The sequence below is a fragment of the Euprymna scolopes genome, chromosome 1, assembly GCF_053919585.1.
Source record: "Euprymna scolopes isolate OS-2025 chromosome 1, ASM5391958v1, whole genome shotgun sequence".
Taxonomy (NCBI): domain Eukaryota; kingdom Metazoa; phylum Mollusca; class Cephalopoda; order Sepiida; family Sepiolidae; genus Euprymna; species Euprymna scolopes.
This window is the reverse complement of record NC_136482.1, coordinates 159,831,333-159,853,344: the sequence shown is the minus strand read 5'-3', so window position 1 is coordinate 159,853,344 and position 22,012 is coordinate 159,831,333.

Genomic DNA, 22,012 nt, shown 5'->3' with positions numbered 1-22,012 from the left:
GCCGATTTACTATGATTTAAACAGTAAATTAAGACAGAATTGACACATTGCAAAAATCGTCATATCTCATGTACGCGGACATCTCAGGTATTGCCTCTTTTACAGGATTCTTGTTTATATGCCTTTTTCACATTTACTAATGAATAGTAGACTAGAGATGTATTTCTTATGTATTTTTGGCCGATTTACTATGATTTAAACAGTAAATTAAGACAAAAGTGACACATTGCAAAAATCGTCATATCTCATGTACGCGGACCTCTCAGGTTTTGCCTCTTTTACAGGATTCTTGTTTACATGCCTTTTTCACATTTACTGATTGATAGTAGACTAGAGATGTATTTCTTATGTATTTTTGGCCGATTTACTATGATTTAAACAGTAAATTAAGACAGAATTGACACATTGCAAATATCGTCATATCTCATGTACGCGGATCTCTCAGGTTTTGCCTCTTTTACAGGATTCTTGTTTATATGCCTTTTTTCACATTTACTAATGAATAGTAGACTAGAGATGTATTTCTTATGTATTTTTGGCCGATTTACTATGATTTAAACAGTAAATTAAGACAAAATTGACACATTGCAAAAATCGTCATATCTCATGTACGCGGACCTCTCAGGTTTTGCCTCTTTTACAGGATTCTTGTTTACATGCCTTTTTCACATTTACTAATGAATAGTAGACTAGAGATGTATTTCTTATGTATTTTTGGCCGATTTACTATGATTTAAACAGTAAATTAAGACAAAATTGACACATTGCAAAAATCGTCATATCTCATGTACGCGGACCTCTCAGGTTTTGCCTCTTTTACAGGATTCTTGTTTACATGCCTTTTTCACATTTACTAATGAATAGTAGACTAGAGATGTATTTCTTATGTATTTTTGGCCGATTTACTATGATTTAAACAGTAAATTAAGACAAAATTGACACATTGCAAAAATCGTCATATCTCATGTACGCGGACCTCTCAGGTTTTGCCTCTTTTACAGGATTCTTGTTTATATGCCTTTTTAACATTTACGTAGGAATAGCAGACTAGAGATGTATTTCTTATGTATTTTTGGCCGATTTACTATGATTTAAACAGTAAATTAAGACAAAATTGACACATTGCAAAAATCGTCATATCTCATGTACGCGGACCTCTCAGGTTTTGCCTCTTTTACAGGATTCTTGTTTACATGCCTTTTTCACATTTACTAATGAATAGTAGACTAGAGATGTATTTCTTATGTATTTTTGGCCGATTTACTATGATTTAAACAGTAAATTAAGACAAAATTGACACATTGCAAAAATCGTCATATCTCATGTACGCGGACCTCTCAGGTTTTGCCTCTTTTACAGGATTCTTGTTTACATGCCTTTTTCACATTTACTGATTGATAGTAGACTAGAGATGTATTTCTTATGTATTTTTGGCCGATTTACTATGATTTAAACAGTAAATTAAGACAAAATTGACACATTGCAAAAATCGTCATATCTCATGTACGCGGACCTCTCAGGTTTTGCCTCTTTTACAGGATTCTTGTTTACATGCCTTTTTCACATTTACTGATTGATAGTAGACTAGAGATGTATTTCTTATGTATTTTTGGCCGATTTACTATGATTTAAACAGTAAATTAAGACAAAATTGACACATTGCAAAAATCGTCATATCTCATGTACGCGGACCTCTCAGGTTTTGCCTCTTTTACAGGATTCTTGTTTACATGCCTTTTTCACATTTACTGATTGATAGTAGACTAGAGATGTATTTCTTATGTATTTTTGGCCGATTTACTATGATTTAAACAGTAAATTAAGACAGAATTGACACATTGCAAAAATCGTCATATCTCATGTACGCGGACCTCTCAGGTTTTGCCTCTTTTACAGGATTCTTGTTTATATGCCTTTTTTAATATTTACTAATGAATAGTAGACTAGAGATGTATTTCTTATGTATTTTTGGCCGATTTACTATGATTTAAACAGTAAATTAAGACAAAATTGACACATTGCAAAAATCGTCATATCTCATGTACTCTCAGGTTTTGCCTCTTTTACAGGATTCTTGTTTACATGCCTTTTTCACATTTACTAATGAATAGTAGACTAGAGATGTATTTCTTATGTATTTTTGGCCGATTTACTATGATTTAAACAGTAAATTAAGACAAAATTGACACATTGCAAAAATCGTCATATCTCATGTACGCGGACCTCTCAGGTTTTGCCTCTTTTACAGGATTCTTGTTTACATGCCTTTTTCACATTTACTGATTTATAGTAGACTAGAGATGTATTTCTTATGTATTTTTGGCCGATTTACTATGATTTAAACAGTAAATTAAGACAAAATTGACACATTGCAAAAATCGTCATATCTCATGTACGCGGACCTCTCAGGTTTTGCCTCTTTTACAGGATTCTTGTTTACATGCCTTTTTCACATTTACTGATTGATAGTAGACTAGAGATGTATTTCTTATGTATTTTTGGCCGATTTACTATGATTTAAACAGTAAATTAAGACAGAATTGACACATTGCAAAAATCGTCATATCTCATGTACGCGGACCTCTCAGGTATTGCCTCTTTTACAGGATTCTTGTTTATATGCCTTTTTCACATATACTAATGAATAGTAGACTAGAGATGTATTTCTTATGTATTTTTGGCCGATTTACTATGATTTAAACAGTAAATTAAGACAAAATTGACACATTGCAAAAATCGTCATATCTCATGTACGCGGACCTCTCAGGTTTTGCCTCTTTTACAGGATTCTTGTTTACATGCCTTTCTCACATTTACTGATTGATAGTAGACTAGAGATGTATTTCTTATGTATTTTTGGCCGATTTTCTATGATTTAAACAGTAAATTAAGACAAAATTGACACATTGCAAAAATCGTCATATCTCATGTACGCGGACCTCTCAGGTTTTGCCTCTTTTACAGGATTCTTGTTTACATGCCTTTTTCACATTTACTAATGAATAGTAGACTAGAGATGTATTTCTTATGTATTTTTGGCCGATTTACTATGATTTAAACAGTAAATTAAGACAAAATTGACACATTGCAAAAATCGTCATATCTCATGTACACGGACCTCTCAGGTTTTGCCTCTTTTACAGGATTCTTGTTTACATGCCTTTTTCACATTTACTGATTGATAGTAGACTAGAGATGTATTTCTTATGTATTTTTGGCCGATTTACTATGATTTAAACAGTAAATTAAGACAAAATTGACACATTGCAAAAATCGTCATATCTCATGTACGCGGACCTCTCAGGTTTTGCCTCTTTTACAGGATTCTTGTTTACATGCCTTTTTCACATTTACTGATTGATAGTAGACTAGAGATGTATTTCTTATGTATTTTTGGCCGATTTACTATGATTTAAACAGTAAATTAAGACAAAATTGACACATTGCAAAAATCGTCATATCTCATGTACGCGGACCTCTCAGGTTTGCCTCTTTTACAGGATTCTTATTTACATGCCTTTTTCACATTTACTGATTGATAGTAGACTAGAGATGTATTTCTTATGTATTTTTGGCCGATTTACTATGATTTAAACAGTAAATTAAGACAGAATTGACACATTGCAAAAATCGTCATATCTCATGTACGCGGACCTCTCAGGTTTTGCCTCTTTTACAGGATTCTTGTTTATATGCCTTTTTTCACATTTACAAATGAATAGTAGACTAGAGATGTATTTCTTATGTATTTTTGGCCGATTTACTATTATTTAAACAGTAAATTAAGACAAAATTGACACATTGCAAAAATCGTCATATCTCATGTACGCGGACCTCTCAGGTTTTGCCTCTTTTACAGGATTCTTGTTTACATGCCTTTTTCACATTTACTAATGAATAGTAGACTAGAGATGTATTTCTTATGTATTTTTGGCCGATTTACTATGATTTAAACAGTAAATTAAGACAAAATTGACACATTGCAAAAATCGTCATATCTCATGTACGCGGACCTCTCAGGTTTTGCCTCTTTTACAGGATTCTTGTTTACATGCCTTTTTCACATTTACTGATTGATAGTAGACTAGAGATGTATTTCTTATGTATTTTTGGCCGATTTTCTATGATTTAAACAGTAAATTAAGACAAAATTGACACATTGCAAAAATCGTCATATCTCATGTACGCGGACCTCTCAGGTTTTGCCTCTTTTACAGGATTCTTGTTTATATGCCTTTTTTCACATTTACTAATGAATAGTAGACTAGAGATGTATTTCTTATGTATTTTTGGCCGATTTACTATGATTTAAACAGTAAATTAAGACAAAATTGACACATTGCAAAAATCGTCATATCTCATGTACGCGGACCTCTCAGGTTTTGCCTCTTTTACAGGAGTCTTGTTGATATGCCTTTTTCACATTTACTAATGAATAGTTGACTAGAGATGTATTTCTTATGTATTTTTGGCCGATTTACTATGATTTAAACAGTAAATTAAGACAAAATTGACACATTGCAAAAATCGTCATATCTCATGTACGCGGACCTCTCAGGTTTTGCCTCTTTTACAGGATTCTTGTTTACATGCCTTTTTCACATTTACTGATTGATAGTAGACTAGAGATGTATTTCTTATGTATTTTTGGCCGATTTACTATGATTTAAACAGTAAATTAAGACAAAATTGACACATTGCAAAAATCGTCATATCTCATGTACGCGGACCTCTCAGGTTTTGCCTCTTTTACAGGATTCTTGTTTACATGCCTTTTTCACATTTACTGATTGATAGTAGACTAGAGATGTATTTCTTATGTATTTTTGGCCGATTTTCTATGATTTAAACAGTAAATTAAGACAGAATTGACACATTGCAAAAATCGTCATATCTCATGTACGCGGACCTCTCAGGTTTTGCCTCTTTTACAGGATTCTTGTTTATATGCCTTTTTCACATTTACTAATGAATAGTAGACTAGAGATGTATTTCTTATGTATTTTTGGCCGATTTACTATGATTTAAACAGTAAATTAAACAAAATTGACACATTGCAAAAATCGTCATATCTCATGTACGCGGACCTCTCAGGTTTTGCCTCTTTTACAGGATTCTTGTTTACATGCCTTTTTCACATTTACTAATGAATAGTAGACTAGAGATGTATTTCTTATGTATTTTTGGCCGATTATCTATGATTTAAACAGTAAATTAAGACAAAATTGACACATTGCAAAAATCGTCATATCTCATGTACGCGGACCTCTCAGGTTTTGCCTCTTTTACAGGATTCTTGTTTACATGCCTTTTTCAAATTTACTGATTGATAGTAGACTAGAGATGTATTTCTTATGTATTTTTGGCCGATTTACTATGATTTAAACAGTAAATTAAGACAAAATTGACACATTGCAAAAATCGTCATATCTCATGTACGCGGACCTCTCAGGTTTTGCCTCTTTTAAAGGATTCTTGTTTATATGCCTTTTTTTACATTTACTGAGGAATAGTAGACTAGAGATGTATTTCTTATGTATTTTTGGCCGATTTTCTATGATTTAAACAGTAAATTAAGACAAAATTGACACATTGCAAAAATCGTCATATCTCATGTACGCGGACCTCTCAGGTTTTGCCACTTTTACAGGATTCTTGTTTATATGCCTTTTTTTACATTTACTGATTGATAGTAGACTAGAGATGTATTTCTTATGTATTTTTGGCCGATTTTCTATGATTTAAACAGTAAATTAAGACAAAATTGACACATTGCAAAAATCGTCATATCTCATGTACGCGGACCTCTCAGGTTTTGCCACTTTTACAGGATTCTTGTTTATATGCCTTTTTTTACATTTACTGATTGATAGTAGACTAGAGATGTATTTCTTATGTATTTTTGGCCGATTTACTATGATTTAAACAGTAAATTAAGACAAAATTGACACATTGCAAAAATCGTCATATCTCATGTACGCGCACCTCTCGGGTTTTGCCTCTTTTACAGGATTTTTGTTTATATGCCTGTTTTCACATTTACTGATTGATAGTAGACTAGAGATGTATTTCTTATGTATTTTTGGCCGATTTTCTATAATTTAAACAGTAAATTAAGACAAAATTGACACATTGCAAAAATCGTCATATCTCATGTACGCGGACCTCTCAGGTTTTGCCTCTTTTACAGGATTCTTGTTTACATGCCTTTTTCACATTTACTGATTGATAGTAGACTAGAGATGTATTTCTTATGTATTTTTGGCCGATTTACTATGATTTAAACAGTAAATTAAGACAAAATTGACACATTGCAAAAATCGTCATATCTCATGTACGCGGACCTCTCAGGTTTTGCCTCTTTTACAGGAGTCTTGTTTATATGCCTTTTTCACATTTACTAATGAATAGTTGACTAGAGATGTATTTCTTATGTATTTTTGGCCGATTTACTATGATTTAAACAGTAAATTAAGACAAAATTGACACATTGCAAAAATCGTCATATCTCATGTACGCGGACCTCTCAGGTTTTGCCTCTTTTACAGGATTCTTGTTTACATGCCTTTTTCACATTTACTGATTGATAGTAGACTAGAGATGTATTTCTTATGTATTTTTGGCCGATTTACTATGATTTAAACAGTAAATTAAGACAAAATTGACACATTGCAAAAATCGTCATATCTCATGTACGCGGACCTCTCAGGTTTTGCCTCTTTTACAGGATTCTTGTTTACATGCCTTTTTCACATTTACTGATTGATAGTAGACTAGAGATGTATTTCTTATGTATTTTTGGCCGATTTACTATGATTTAAACAGTAAATTAAGACAGAATTGACACATTGCAAAAATCGTCATATCTCATGTACGCGGACCTCTCAGGTATTGCCTCTTTTACAGGATTCTTGTTTATATGCCTTTTTCACATTTACTAATGAATAGTAGACTAGAGATGTATTTCTTATGTATTTTTGGCCGATTTACTATGATTTAAACAGTAAATTAAGACAAAATTGACACATTGCAAAAATCGTCATATCTCATGTACGCGGACCTCTCAGGTTTTGCCTCTTTTACAGGATTCTTGTTTACATGCCTTTTTCACATTTACTAATGAATAGTAGACTAGAGATGTATTTCTTATGTATTTTTGGCCGATTTACTATGATTTAAACAGTAAATTAAGACAAAATTGACACATTGCAAAAATCGTCATATCTCATGTACGCGGACCTCTCAGGTTTTGCCTCTCTTACAGGATTCTTGTTTACATGCCTTTTTTCACATTTACTGATTGATAGTAGACTAGAGATGTATTTCTTATGTATTTTTGGCCGATTTACTATGATTTAAACAGTAAATTAAGACAAAATTGACACATTGCAAAAATCGTCATATCTCATGTACCTCTCAGGTTTTGCCTCTTTTACAGGATTCTTGTTTACATGCCTTTTTCACATTTACTGATTGATAGTAGACTAGAGATGTATTTCTTATGTATTTTTGGCCGATTTACTATGATTTAAACAGTAAATTAAGACAAAATTGACACATTGCAAAAATCGTCATATCTCATGTACGCGGACCTCTCAGGTTTTGCCTCTTTTACAGGATTCTTGTTTACATGCCTTTTTCACATTTACTAATGAATAGTAGACTAGAGATGTATTTCTTATGTATTTTTGGCCGATTTACTATGATTTAAACAGTAAATTAAGACAAAATTGACACATTGCAAAAATCGTCATATCTCATGTACGCGGACCTCTCAGGTTTTGCCTCTTTTACAGGATTCTTGTTTACATGCCTTTTTCACATTTACTGATTGATAGTAGACTAGAGATGTATTTCTTATGTATTTTTGGCCGATTTACTATGATTTAAACAGTAAATTAAGACAAAATTGACACATTGCAAAAATCGTCATATCTCATGTACGCGGACCTCTCAGGTTTTGCCTCTTTTACAGGATTCTTGTTTACATGCCTTTTTCACATTTACTGATTGATAGTAGACTAGAGATGTATTTCTTATGTATTTTTGGCCGATTTACTATGATTTAAACAGTAAATTAAGACAAAATTGACACATTGCAAAAATCGTCATATCTCATGTACGCGGACCTCTCAGGTTTTGCCTCTTTTACAGGATTCTTGTTTACATGCCTTTTTCACATTTACTGATTGATAGTAGACTAGAGATGTATTTCTTATGTATTTTTGGCCGATTTACTATGATTTAAACAGTAAATTAAGACAGAATTGACACATTGCAAAAATCGTCATATCTCATGTACACGGACCTCTCAGGTTTTGCCTCTTTTACAGGATTCTTGTTTATATGCCTTTTTAACATTTACTAATGAATAGTAGACTAGAGATGTATTTCTTATGTATTTTTGGCCGATTTACTATGATTTAAACAGTAAATTAAGACAAAATTGACACATTGCAAAAATCGTCATATCTCATGTACGCGGACCTCTCAGGTTTTGCCTCTTTTACAGGATTCTTGTTTACATGCCTTTTTCACATTTACTAATGAATAGTAGACTAGAGATGTATTTCTTATGTATTTTTGGCCTATTTACTATGATTTAAACAGTAAATTAAGACAAAATTGACACATTGCAAAAATCGTCATATCTCATGTACGCGGACCTCTCAGGTTTTGCCTCTTTTACAGGATTTTTGTTTATATGCCTTTTTTCACATTTACTGATTGATAGTAGACTAGAGATGTATTTCTTATGTATTTTTGGCCGATTTTCTATGATTTAAACAGTAAATTAAGACAAAATTGACACATTACAAAAATCGTCATATCTCATGTACGCGGACCTCTCAGGTTTTGCCTCTTTTACAGGATTCTTGTTTATATGCCTTTTTTCACATTTACTGATTGATAGTAGACTAGAGATGTATTTCTTATGTATTTTTGGCCGATTTTCTATGATTTAAACAGTAAATTAAGACAAAATTGACACATTGCAAAAATCGTCATATCTCATGTACGCGGACCTCTCAGGTTTTGCCTCTTTTACAGGATTCTTGTTTATATGCCTTTTTTTACATTTACTGAGGAATAGTAGACTAGAGATGTATTTCTTATGTATTTTTGGCCGATTTTCTATGATTTAAACAGTAAATTAAGACAAAATTGACACATTGCAAAAATCGTCATATCTCATGTACGCGGACATCTCAGGTTTTGCCTCTTTTACAGGATTCTTGTTTATATGCCTTTTTCACATTTACTGATTGATAGTAGACTAGAGATGTATTTCTTATGTATTTTTGGCCGATTTTCTATGATTTAAACAGTAAATTAAGACAAAATTGACACATTGCAAAAATCGTCATATCTCATGTACGCACACCTCTCAGGTTTTGCCTCTTTTACAGGATTCTTGTTTATATGCCTTTTTTTACATTTACTGATTGATAGTAGACTAGAGATGTATTTCTTATGTATTTTTGGCCGATTTTCTATGAATTAAACAGTAAATTAAGACAAAATTTACACATTGCAAAAATCGTCATATCTCATGTACGCGCACCTCTCAGGTTTTGCCTCTTTTACAGGATTCTTGTTTACATGCCTTTTTCACATTTACTAATGAATAGTAGACTAGAGATGTATTTCTTATGTATTTTTGGCCTATTTACTATGATTTAAACAGTAAATTAAGACAAAATTGACACATTGCAAAAATCGTCATATCTCATGTACGCGGACCTCTCAGGTTTTGCCTCTTTTACAGAATTTTTGTTTATATGCATTTTTTCACATTTACTGATTGATAGTAGACTAGAGATGTATTTCTTATGTATTTTTGGCCGATTTTCTATGATTTAAACAGTAAATTAAGACAAAATTGACACATTACAAAAATCGTCATATCTCATGTACGCGGACCTCTCAGGTTTTGCCTCTTTTACAGGATTCTTGTTTATATGCCTTTTTTCACATTTACTGATTGATAGTAGACTAGAGATGTATTTCTTATGTATTTTTGGCCGATTTTCTATGATTTAAACAGTAAATTAAGACAAAATTGACACATTGCAAAAATCGTCATATCTCATGTACGCGGACCTCTCAGGTTTTGCCTCTTTTACAGGATTCTTGTTTATATGCCTTTTTTTACATTTACTGAGGAATAGTAGACTAGAGATGTATTTCTTATGTATTTTTGGCCGATTTTCTATGATTTAAACAGTAAATTAAGACAAAATTGACACATTGCAAAAATCGTCATATCTCATGTACGCGGACATCTCAGGTTTTGCCTCTTTTACAGGATGATTGTTTATATGCCTTTTTTCACATTTACTGATTGATAGTAGACTAGAGATGTATTTCTTATGTATTTTGGCCGATTTTCTATGATTTAAACAGTAAATTAAGACAAAATTGACACATTGCAAAAATCGTCATATCTCATGTACGCGGACCTCTCAGGTTTTGCCTCTTTTACAGGATTCTTGTTTACATGCCTTTTTCACATTTACTGATTGATAGTAGACTAGAGATGTATTTCTTATGTATTTTTGGCCGATTTTCTATGATTTAAACAGTAAATTAAGACAAAATTGACACATTGCAAAAATCGTCATATCTCATGTACGCACACCTCTCAGGTTTTGCCTCTTTTACAGGATTCTTGTTTATATGCCTTTTTTTACATTTACTGATTGATAGTAGACTAGAGATGTATTTCTTATGTATTTTTGGCCGATTTTCTATGAATTAAACAGTAAATTAAGACAAAATTTACACATTGCAAAAATCGTCATATCTCATGTACGCGCACCTCTCGGGTTTTGCCTCTTGTACAGGATTTTTGTTTATATGCCTTTTTTCACATTTACTGATTGATAGTAGACTAGAGATGTATTTCTTATGTATTTTTGGCCGATTTTCTATAATTTAAACAGTAAATTAAGACAAAATTGACACATTGCAAAAATCGTCATATCTCATGTACGCGGACCTCTCAGGTTTTGCCTCTTTTACAGGATTTTTGTTTATATGCCTTTTTTCACATTTACTGATTGATAGTAGACTAGAGATGTATTTCTTATGTATTTTTGGCCGATTTTCTATGATTTAAACAGTAAATTAAGACAAAATTGACACATTACAAAAATCGTCATATCTCATGTACGCGGACCTCTCAGGTTTTGCCTCTTTTACAGGATTCTTGTTTACATGCCTTTTTCACATTTACTGATTGATAGTAGACTAGAGATGTATTTCTTATGTATTTTTGGCCGATTTTCTATGATTTAAACAGTAAATTAAGACAAAATTGACACATTGCAAAAATCGTCATATCTCATGTACGCGGACCTCTCAGGTTTTGCCTCTTTTAAAGGATTCTTGTTTATATGCCTTTTTTTACATTTACTGATTGATAGTAGACTAGAGATGTATTTCTTATTTATTTTTGGCCGATTTTCTATGATTTAAACAGTAAATTAAGACAAAATTGACACATTGCAAAAATCGTCATATCTCATGTACGCGGACCTCTACGGTTTTGCCTCTTTTACAGGAGTCTTGTTTATATGCCTTTTTCACATTTACTAATGAATAGTTGACTAGAGATGTATTTCTTATGTATTTTGGCCGATTTTCTATGATTTAAACAGTAAATTAAGACAAAATTGACACATTGCAAAAATCGTCATATCTCATGTACGCGGACCTCTCAGGTTTTGCCTCTTTTACAGGATTCTTGTTTACATGCCTTTTTCACATTTACTGATTGATAGTAGACTAGAGATGTATTTCTTATGTATTTTTGGCCGATTTACTATGATTTAAACAGTAAATTAAGACAAAATTGACACATTGCAAAAATCGTCATATCTCATGTACGCGGACCTCTCAGGTTTTGCCTCTTTTACAGGATTCTTGTTTACATGCCTTTTTCACATTTACTGATTGATAGTAGACTAGAGATGTATTTCTTATGTATTTTTGGCTGATTTACTATGATTTAAACAGTAAATTAAGACAAAATTGACACATTGCAAAAATCGTCATATCTCATGTACGCGGACCTCTCAGGTTTGCCTCTTTTACAGGATTCTTGTTTACATGCCTTTTTCACATTTACTGATTGATAGTAGACTAGAGATGTATTTCTTATGTATTTTTGGCCGATTTACTATGATTTAAACAGTAAATTAAGACAGAATTGACACATTGCAAAAATCGTCATATCTCATGTACGCGGACCTCTCAGGTTTTGCCTCTTTTACAGGATTCTTGTTTACATGCCTTTTTTCACATTTACAAATGAATAGTAGACTAGAGATGTATTTCTTATGTATTTTTGGCCGATTTACTATTATTTAAACAGTAAATTAAGACAAAATTGACACATTGCAAAAATCGTCATATCTCATGTACGCGGACCTCTCAGGTTTTGCCTCTTTTACAGGATTCTTGTTTACATGCCTTTTTCACATTTACTAATGAATAGTAGACTAGAGATGTATTTCTTATGTATTTTTGGCCGATTTACTATGATTTAAACAGTAAATTAAGACAAAATTGACACATTGCAAAAATCGTCATATCTCATGTACGCGGACCTCTCAGGTTTTGCCTCTTTTACAGGATTCTTGTTTACATGCCTTTTTCACATTTACTGATTGATAGTAGACTAGAGATGTATTTCTTATGTATTTTTGGCCGATTTTCTATGATTTAAACAGTAAATTAAGACAAAATTGACACATTGCAAAAATCGTCATATCTCATGTACGCGGACCTCTCAGGTTTTGCCTCTTTTACAGGATTCTTGTTTATATGCCTTTTTTCACATTTACTAATGAATAGTAGACTAGAGATGTATTTCTTATGTATTTTTGGCCGATTTACTATGATTTAAACAGTAAATTAAGACAAAATTGACACATTGCAAAAATCGTCATATCTCATGTACGCGGACCTCTCAGGTTTTGCCTCTTTTACAGGAGTCTTGTTGATATGCCTTTTTCACATTTACTAATGAATAGTTGACTAGAGATGTATTTCTTATGTATTTTTGGCCGATTTACTATGATTTAAACAGTAAATTAAGACAAAATTGACACATTGCAAAAATCGTCATATCTCATGTACGCGGACCTCTCAGGTTTTGCCTCTTTTACAGGATTCTTGTTTACATGCCTTTTTCACATTTACTGATTGATAGTAGACTAGAGATGTATTTCTTATGTATTTTTGGCCGATTTACTATGATTTAAACAGTAAATTAAGACAAAATTGACACATTGCAAAAATCGTCATATCTCATGTACGCGGACCTCTCAGGTTTTGCCTCTTTTACAGGATTCTTGTTTACATGCCTTTTTCACATTTACTGATTGATAGTAGACTAGAGATGTATTTCTTATGTATTTTTGGCCGATTTTCTATGATTTAAACAGTAAATTAAGACAGAATTGACACATTGCAAAAATCGTCATATCTCATGTACGCGGACCTCTCAGGTTTTGCCTCTTTTACAGGATTCTTGTTTATATGCCTTTTTCACATTTACTAATGAATAGTAGACTAGAGATGTATTTCTTATGTATTTTTGGCCGATTTACTATGATTTAAACAGTAAATTAAACAAAATTGACACATTGCAAAAATCGTCATATCTCATGTACGCGGACCTCTCAGGTTTTGCCTCTTTTACAGGATTCTTGTTTACATGCCTTTTTCACATTTACTAATGAATAGTAGACTAGAGATGTATTTCTTATGTATTTTTGGCCGATTATCTATGATTTAAACAGTAAATTAAGACAAAATTGACACATTGCAAAAATCGTCATATCTCATGTACGCGGACCTCTCAGGTTTTGCCTCTTTTACAGGATTCTTGTTTACATGCCTTTTTCAAATTTACTGATTGATAGTAGACTAGAGATGTATTTCTTATGTATTTTTGGCCGATTTACTATGATTTAAACAGTAAATTAAGACAAAATTGACACATTGCAAAAATCGTCATATCTCATGTACGCGGACCTCTCAGGTTTTGCCTCTTTTAAAGGATTCTTGTTTATATGCCTTTTTTTACATTTACTGAGGAATAGTAGACTAGAGATGTATTTCTTATGTATTTTTGGCCGATTTTCTATGATTTAAACAGTAAATTAAGACAAAATTGACACATTGCAAAAATCGTCATATCTCATGTACGCGGACCTCTCAGGTTTTGCCACTTTTACAGGATTCTTGTTTATATGCCTTTTTTTACATTTACTGATTGATAGTAGACTAGAGATGTATTTCTTATGTATTTTTGGCCGATTTTCTATGATTTAAACAGTAAATTAAGACAAAATTGACACATTGCAAAAATCGTCATATCTCATGTACGCGGACCTCTCGGGTTTTGCCTCTTGTACAGGATTTTTGTTTATATGCCTGTTTTCACATTTACTGATTGATAGTAGACTAGAGATGTATTTCTTATGTATTTTTGGCCGATTTACTATGATTTAAACAGTAAATTAAGACAGAATTGACACATTGCAAAAATCGTCATATCTCATGTACGCGGACCTCTCAGGTATTGCCTCTTTTACAGGATTCTTGTTTATATGCCTTTTTCACATTTACTAATGAATAGTAGACTAGAGATGTATTTCTTATGTATTTTTGGCCGATTTACTATGATTTAAACAGTAAATTAAGACAAAATTGACACATTGCAAAAATCGTCATATCTCATGTACGCGGACCTCTCAGGTTTTGCCTCTTTTACAGGATTCTTGTTTACATGCCTTGTTCACATTTACTAATGAATAGTAGACTAGAGATGTATTTCTTATGTATTTTTGGCCGATTTACTATGATTTAAACAGTAAATTAAGACAAAATTGACACATTGCAAAAATCGTCATATCTCATGTACGCGGACCTCTCAGGTTTTGCCTCTCTTACAGGATTCTTGTTTACATGCCTTTTTTCACATTTACTGATTGATAGTAGACTAGAGATGTATTTCTTATGTATTTTTGGCCGATTTACTATGATTTAAACAGTAAATTAAGACAAAATTGACACATTGCAAAAATCGTCATATCTCATGTACCTCTCAGGTTTTGCCTCTTTTACAGGATTCTTGTTTACATGCCTTTTTCACATTTACTGATTGATAGTAGACTAGAGATGTATTTCTTATGTATTTTTGGCCGATTTACTATGATTTAAACAGTAAATTAAGACAAAATTGACACATTGCAAAAATCGTCATATCTTATGTACGCGGACCTCTCAGGTTTTGCCTCTTTTACAGGATTCTTGTTTACATGCCTTTTTCACATTTACTAATGAATAGTAGACTAGAGATGTATTTCTTATGTATTTTTGGCCGATTTACTATGATTTAAACAGTAAATTAAGACAAAATTGACACATTGCAAAAATCGTCATATCTCATGTACGCGGACCTCTCAGGTTTTGCCTCTTTTACAGGATTCTTGTTTACATGCCTTTTTCACATTTACTGATTGATAGTAGACTAGAGATGTATTTCTTATGTATTTTTGGCCGATTTACTATGATTTAAACAGTAAATTAAGACAAAATTGACACATTGCAAAAATCGTCATATCTCATGTACGCGGACCTCTCAGGTTTTGCCTCTTTTACAGGATTCTTGTTTACATGCCTTTTTCACATTTACTGATTGATAGTAGACTAGAGATGTATTTCTTATGTATTTTTGGCCGATTTTCTATGATTTAAACAGTAAATTAAGACAAAATTGACACATTGCAAAAATCGTCATATCTCATGTACGCGGACCTCTCAGGTTTTGCCTCTTTTACAGGATTCTTGTTTATATGCCTTTTTTTACATTTACTGAGGAATAGTAGACTAGAGATGTATTTCTTATGTATTTTTGGCCGATTTTCTATGATTTAAACAGTAAATTAAGACAAAATTGACACATTGCAAAAATCGTCATATCTCATGTACGCGGACATCTCAGGTTTTGCCTCTTTTACAGGATTCTTGTTTATATGCCTTTTTTCACATTTACTGATTGATAGTAGACTAGAGATGTATTTCTTATGTATTTTGGCCGATTTTCTATGATTTAAACAGTAAATTAAGACAAAATTGACACATTGCAAAAATCGTCATATCTCATGTACGCGGACCTCTCAGGTTTTGCCTCTTTTACAGGATTCTTGTTTACATGCCTTTTTCACATTTACTGATTGATAGTAGACTAGAGATGTATTTCTTATGTATTTTTGGCCGATTTTCTATGATTTAAACAGTAAATTAAGACAAAATTGACACATTGCAAAAATCGTCATATCTCATGTACGCACACCTCTCAGGTTTTGCCTCTTTTACAGGATTCTTGTTTATATGCCTTTTTTTACATTTACTGATTGATAGTAGACTAGAGATGTATTTCTTATGTATTTTTGGCCGATTTTCTATGAATTAAACAGTAAATTAAGACAAAATTTACACATTGCAAAAATCGTCATATCTCATGTACGCGCACCTCTCGGGTTTTTCCTCTGGTACAGGATTTTTGTTTATATGCCTTTTTTCACATTTACTGATTGATAGTAGACTAGAGATGTATTTCTTATGTATTTTTGGCCGATTTTCTATAATTTAAACAGTAAATTAAGACAAAATTGACACATTGCAAAAATCGTCATATCTCATGTACGCGGACCTCTCAGGTTTTGCCTCTTTTACAGGATTTTTGTTTATATGCCTTTTTTCACATTTACTGATTGATAGTAGACTAGAGATGTATTTCTTATGTATTTTTGGCCGATTTTCTATGATTTAAACAGTAAATTAAGACAAAATTGACACATTACAAAAATCGTCATATCTCATGTACGCGGACCTCTCAGGTTTTGCCTCTTTTACAGGATTCTTGTTTACATGCCTTTTTCACATTTACTGATTGATAGTAGACTAGAGATGTATTTCTTATGTATTTTTGGCCGATTTTCTATGATTTAAACAGTAAATTAAGACAAAATTGACACATTGCAAAAATCGTCATATCTCATGTACGCGGACCTCTCAGGTTTTGCCTCTTTTACAGGATTCTTGTTTATATGCCTTTTTTTACATTTACTGAGGAATAGTAGACTAGAGATGTATTTCTTATGTATTTTTGGCCGATTTTCTATGATTTAAACAGTAAATTAAGACAAAATTGACACATTGCAAAAATCGTCATATCTCATGTACGCGGACATCTCAGGTTTTGCCTCTTTTACAGGATTCTTGTTTATATGCCTTTTTTCACATTTACTGATTGATAGTAGACTAGAGATGTATTTCTTATGTATTTTGGCCGATTTTCTATGATTTAAACAGTAAATTAAGACAAAATTGACACATTGCAAAAATCGTCATATCTCATGTACGCACACCTCTCAGGTTTTGCCTCTTTTACAGGATTCTTGTTTATATGCCTTTTTTTACATTTACTGATTGATAGTAGACTAGAGATGTATTTCTTATGTATTTTTGGCCGATTTTCTATGAATTAAACAGTAAATTAAGACAAAATTTACACATTGCAAAAATCGTCATATCTCATGTACGCGCACCTCTCGGGTTTTTCCTCTTGTACAGGATTTTTGTTTATATGCCTTTTTTCACATTTACTGATTGATAGTAGACTAGAGATGTATTTCTTATGTATTTTTGGCCGATTTTCTATAATTTAAACAGTAAATTAAGACAAAATTGACACATTGCAAAAATCGTCATATCTCATGTACGCGGACCTCTCAGGTTTTGCCTCTTTTACAGGATTTTTGTTTATATGCCTTTTTTCACATTTACTGATTGATAGTAGACTAGAGATGTATTTCTTATGTATTTTTGGCCGATTTTCTATGATTTAAACAGTAAATTAAGACAAAATTGACACATTACAAAAATCGTCATATCTCATGTACGCGGACCTCTCAGGTTTTGCCTCTTTTACAGGATTCTTGTTTACATGCCTTTTTCACATTTACTGATTGATAGTAGACTAGAGATGTATTTCTTATGTATTTTTGGCCGATTTTCTATGATTTAAACAGTAAATTAAGACAAAATTGACACATTGCAAAAATCGTCATATCTCATGTACGCGGACCTCTCAGGTTTTGCCTCTTTTACAGGATTCTTGTTTACATGCCTTTTTCACATTTACTGATTGATAGTAGACTAGAGATGTATTTCTTATTTATTTTTGGCCGATTTTCTATGATTTAAACAGTAAATTAAGACAAAATTGACACATTGCAAAAATCGTCATATCTCATGTACGCGGATCTCTACGGTTTTGCCTCTTTTACAGGAGTCTTGTTTATATGCCTTTTTCACATTTACTAATGAATAGTTGACTAGAGATGTATTTCTTATGTATTTTGGCCGATTTTCTATGATTTAAACAGTAAATTAAGACAAAATTGACACATTGCAAAAATCGTCATATCTCATGTACGCGGACCTCTCAGGTTTTGCCTCTTTTTACAGGAGTCTTGTTTATATGCCTTTTTCACATTTACTAATGAATAGTTGACTAGAGATGTATTTCTTATGTATTTTTGGCCGATTTACTATGATTTAAACAGTAAATTAAGACAAAATTGACACATTGCAAAAATCGTCATATCTCATGTACGCGGACCTCTCAGGTTTTGCCTCTTTTACAGGATTCTTGTTTACATGCCTTTTTCACATTTACTGATTGATAGTAGACTAGAGATGTATTTCTTATGTATTTTTGGCCGATTTACTATGATTTAAACAGTAAATTAAGACAAAATTGACACATTGCAAAAATCGTCATATCTCATGTACGCGGACCTCTCAGGTTTTGCCTCTTTTACAGGATTCTTGTTTACATGCCTTTTTCACATTTACTGATTGATAGTAGACTAGAGATGTATTTCTTATGTATTTTTGGCCGATTTACTATGATTTAAACAGTAAATTAAGACAGAATTGACACATTGCAAAAATCGTCATATCTCATGTACGCGGACCTCTCAGGTATTGCCTCTTTTACAGGATTCTTGTTTATATGCCTTTTTCACATTTACTAATGAATAGTAGACTAGAGATGTATTTCTTATGTATTTTTGGCCGATTTACTATGATTTAAACAGTAAATTAAGACAAAATTGACACATTGCAAAAATCGTCATATCTCATGTACGCGGACCTCTCAGGTATTGCCTCTTTTACAGGATTCTTGTTTATATGCCTTTTTCACATTTACTGAGGAATAGTAGACTAGAGATGTATTTCTTATGTATTTTTGGCCGATTTACTATGATTTAAACAGTAAATTAAGACAAAATTGACACATTGCAAAAATCGTCATATCTCATGTACGCGGACCTCTCAGGTATTGCCTCTTTTACAGGATTCTTGTTTATATGCCTTTTTCACATTTACTAATGAATAGTAGACTAGAGATGTATTTCTTATGTATTTTTGGCCGATTTACTATGATTTAAACAGTAAATTAAGACAAAATTGACACATTGCAAAAATCGTCATATCTCATGTACGCGGACCTCTCAGGTATTGCCTCTTTTACAGGATTCTTGTTTATATGCCTTTTTCACATTTACTAATGAATAGTAGACTAGAGATGTATTTCTTATGTATTTTTGGCCGATTTACTATGATTTAAACAGTAAATTAAGACAAAATTGACACATTGCAAAAATCGTCATATCTCATGTACGCGGACCTCTCAGGTATTGCCTCTTTTACAGGATTCTTGTTTACATGCCTTTTTCACATTTACTGATTGATAGTAGACTAGAGATGTATTTCTTATGTATTTTTGGCCGATTTACTATGATTTAAACAGTAAATTAAGACAGAATTGACACATTGCAAAAATCGTCATATCTCATGTACGCGGACCTCTCAGGTATTGCCTCTTTTACAGGATTCTTGTTTATATGCCTTTTTCACATTTACTAATGAATAGTAGACTAGAGATGTATTTCTTATGTATTTTTGGCCGATTTACTATGATTTAAACAGTAAATTAAGACAAAATTGACACATTGCAAAAATCGTCATATCTCATGTACGCGGACCTCTCAGGTATTGCCTCTTTTACAGGATTCTTGTTTATATGCCTTTTTCACATTTACTGAGGAATAGTAGACTAGAGATGTATTTCTTATGTATTTTTGGCCGATTTACTATGATTTAAACAGTAAATTAAGACAAAATTGACACATTGCAAAAATCGTCATATCTCATGTACGCGGACCTCTCAGGTTTTGCCTCTTTTACAGGATTCTTGTTTACATGCCTTTTTCACATTTACTGATTGATAGTAGACTAGAGATGTATTTCTTATGTATTTTTGGCCGATTTACTATGATTTAAACAGTAAATTAAGACAGAATTGACACATTGCAAAAATCGTCATATCTCATGTACGCGGACCTCTCAGGTATTGCCTCTTTTACAGGATTCTTGTTTATATGCCTTTTTCACATTTACTAATGAATAGTAGACTAGAGATGTATTTCTTATGTATTTTTGGCCGATTTACTATGATTTAAACAGTAAATTAAGACAAAATTGACACATTGCAAAAATCGTCATATCTCATGTACGCGGACCTCTCAGGTTTTGCCTCTTTTACAGGATTTTTGTTTATATGCCTTTTTTCACATTTACTGATTGATAGTAGACTAGAGATGTATTTCTTATGTATTTTTGGCCGATTTACTATGATTTAAACAGTAAATTAAGACAGAATTGACACATTGCAAAAATCGTCATATCTCATGTACGCGGACCTCTCAGGTTTTGCCTCTTTTACAGGATTTTTGTTTATATGCCTTTTTTCACATTTACTGATTGATAGTAGACTAGAGATGTATTTCTTATGTATTTTTGGCCGATTTTCTATGATTTAAACAGTAAATTAAGACAAAATTGACACATTACAAAAATCGTCATATCTCATGTACGCGGACCTCTCAGGTTTTGCCTCTTTTACAGGATTCTTGTTTACATGCCTTTTTCACATTTACTGATTGATAGTAGACTAGAGATGTATTTCTTATGTATTTTTGGCCGATTTTCTATGATTTAAACAGTAAATTAAGACAAAATTGACACATTGCAAAAATCGTCATATCTCATGTACGCGGACCTCTCAGGTTTTGCCTCTTTTACAGGATTCTTGTTTACATGCCTTTTTCACATTTACTGATTGATAGTAGACTAGAGATGTATTTCTTATTTATTTTTGGCCGATTTTCTATGATTTAAACAGTAAATTAAGACAAAATTGACACATTGCAAAAATCGTCATATCTCATGTACGCGGATCTCTACGGTTTTGCCTCTTTTACAGGAGTCTTGTTTATATGCCTTTTTCACATTTACTAATGAATAGTTGACTAGAGATGTATTTCTTATGTATTTTGGCCGATTTTCTATGATTTAAACAGTAAATTAAGACAAAATTGACACATTGCAAAAATCGTCATATCTCATGTACGCGGACCTCTCAGGTTTTGCCTCTTTTTACAGGAGTCTTGTTTATATGCCTTTTTCACATTTACTAATGAATAGTTGACTAGAGATGTATTTCTTATGTATTTTTGGCCGATTTACTATGATTTAAACAGTAAATTAAGACAAAATTGACACATTGCAAAAATCGTCATATCTCATGTACGCGGACCTCTCAGGTTTTGCCTCTTTTACAGGATTCTTGTTTACATGCCTTTTTCACATTTACTGATTGATAGTAGACTAGAGATGTATTTCTTATGTATTTTTGGCCGATTTACTATGATTTAAACAGTAAATTAAGACAAAATTGACACATTGCAAAAATCGTCATATCTCATGTACGCGGACCTCTCAGGTTTTGCCTCTTTTACAGGATTCTTGTTTACATGCCTTTTTCACATTTACTGATTGATAGTAGACTAGAGATGTA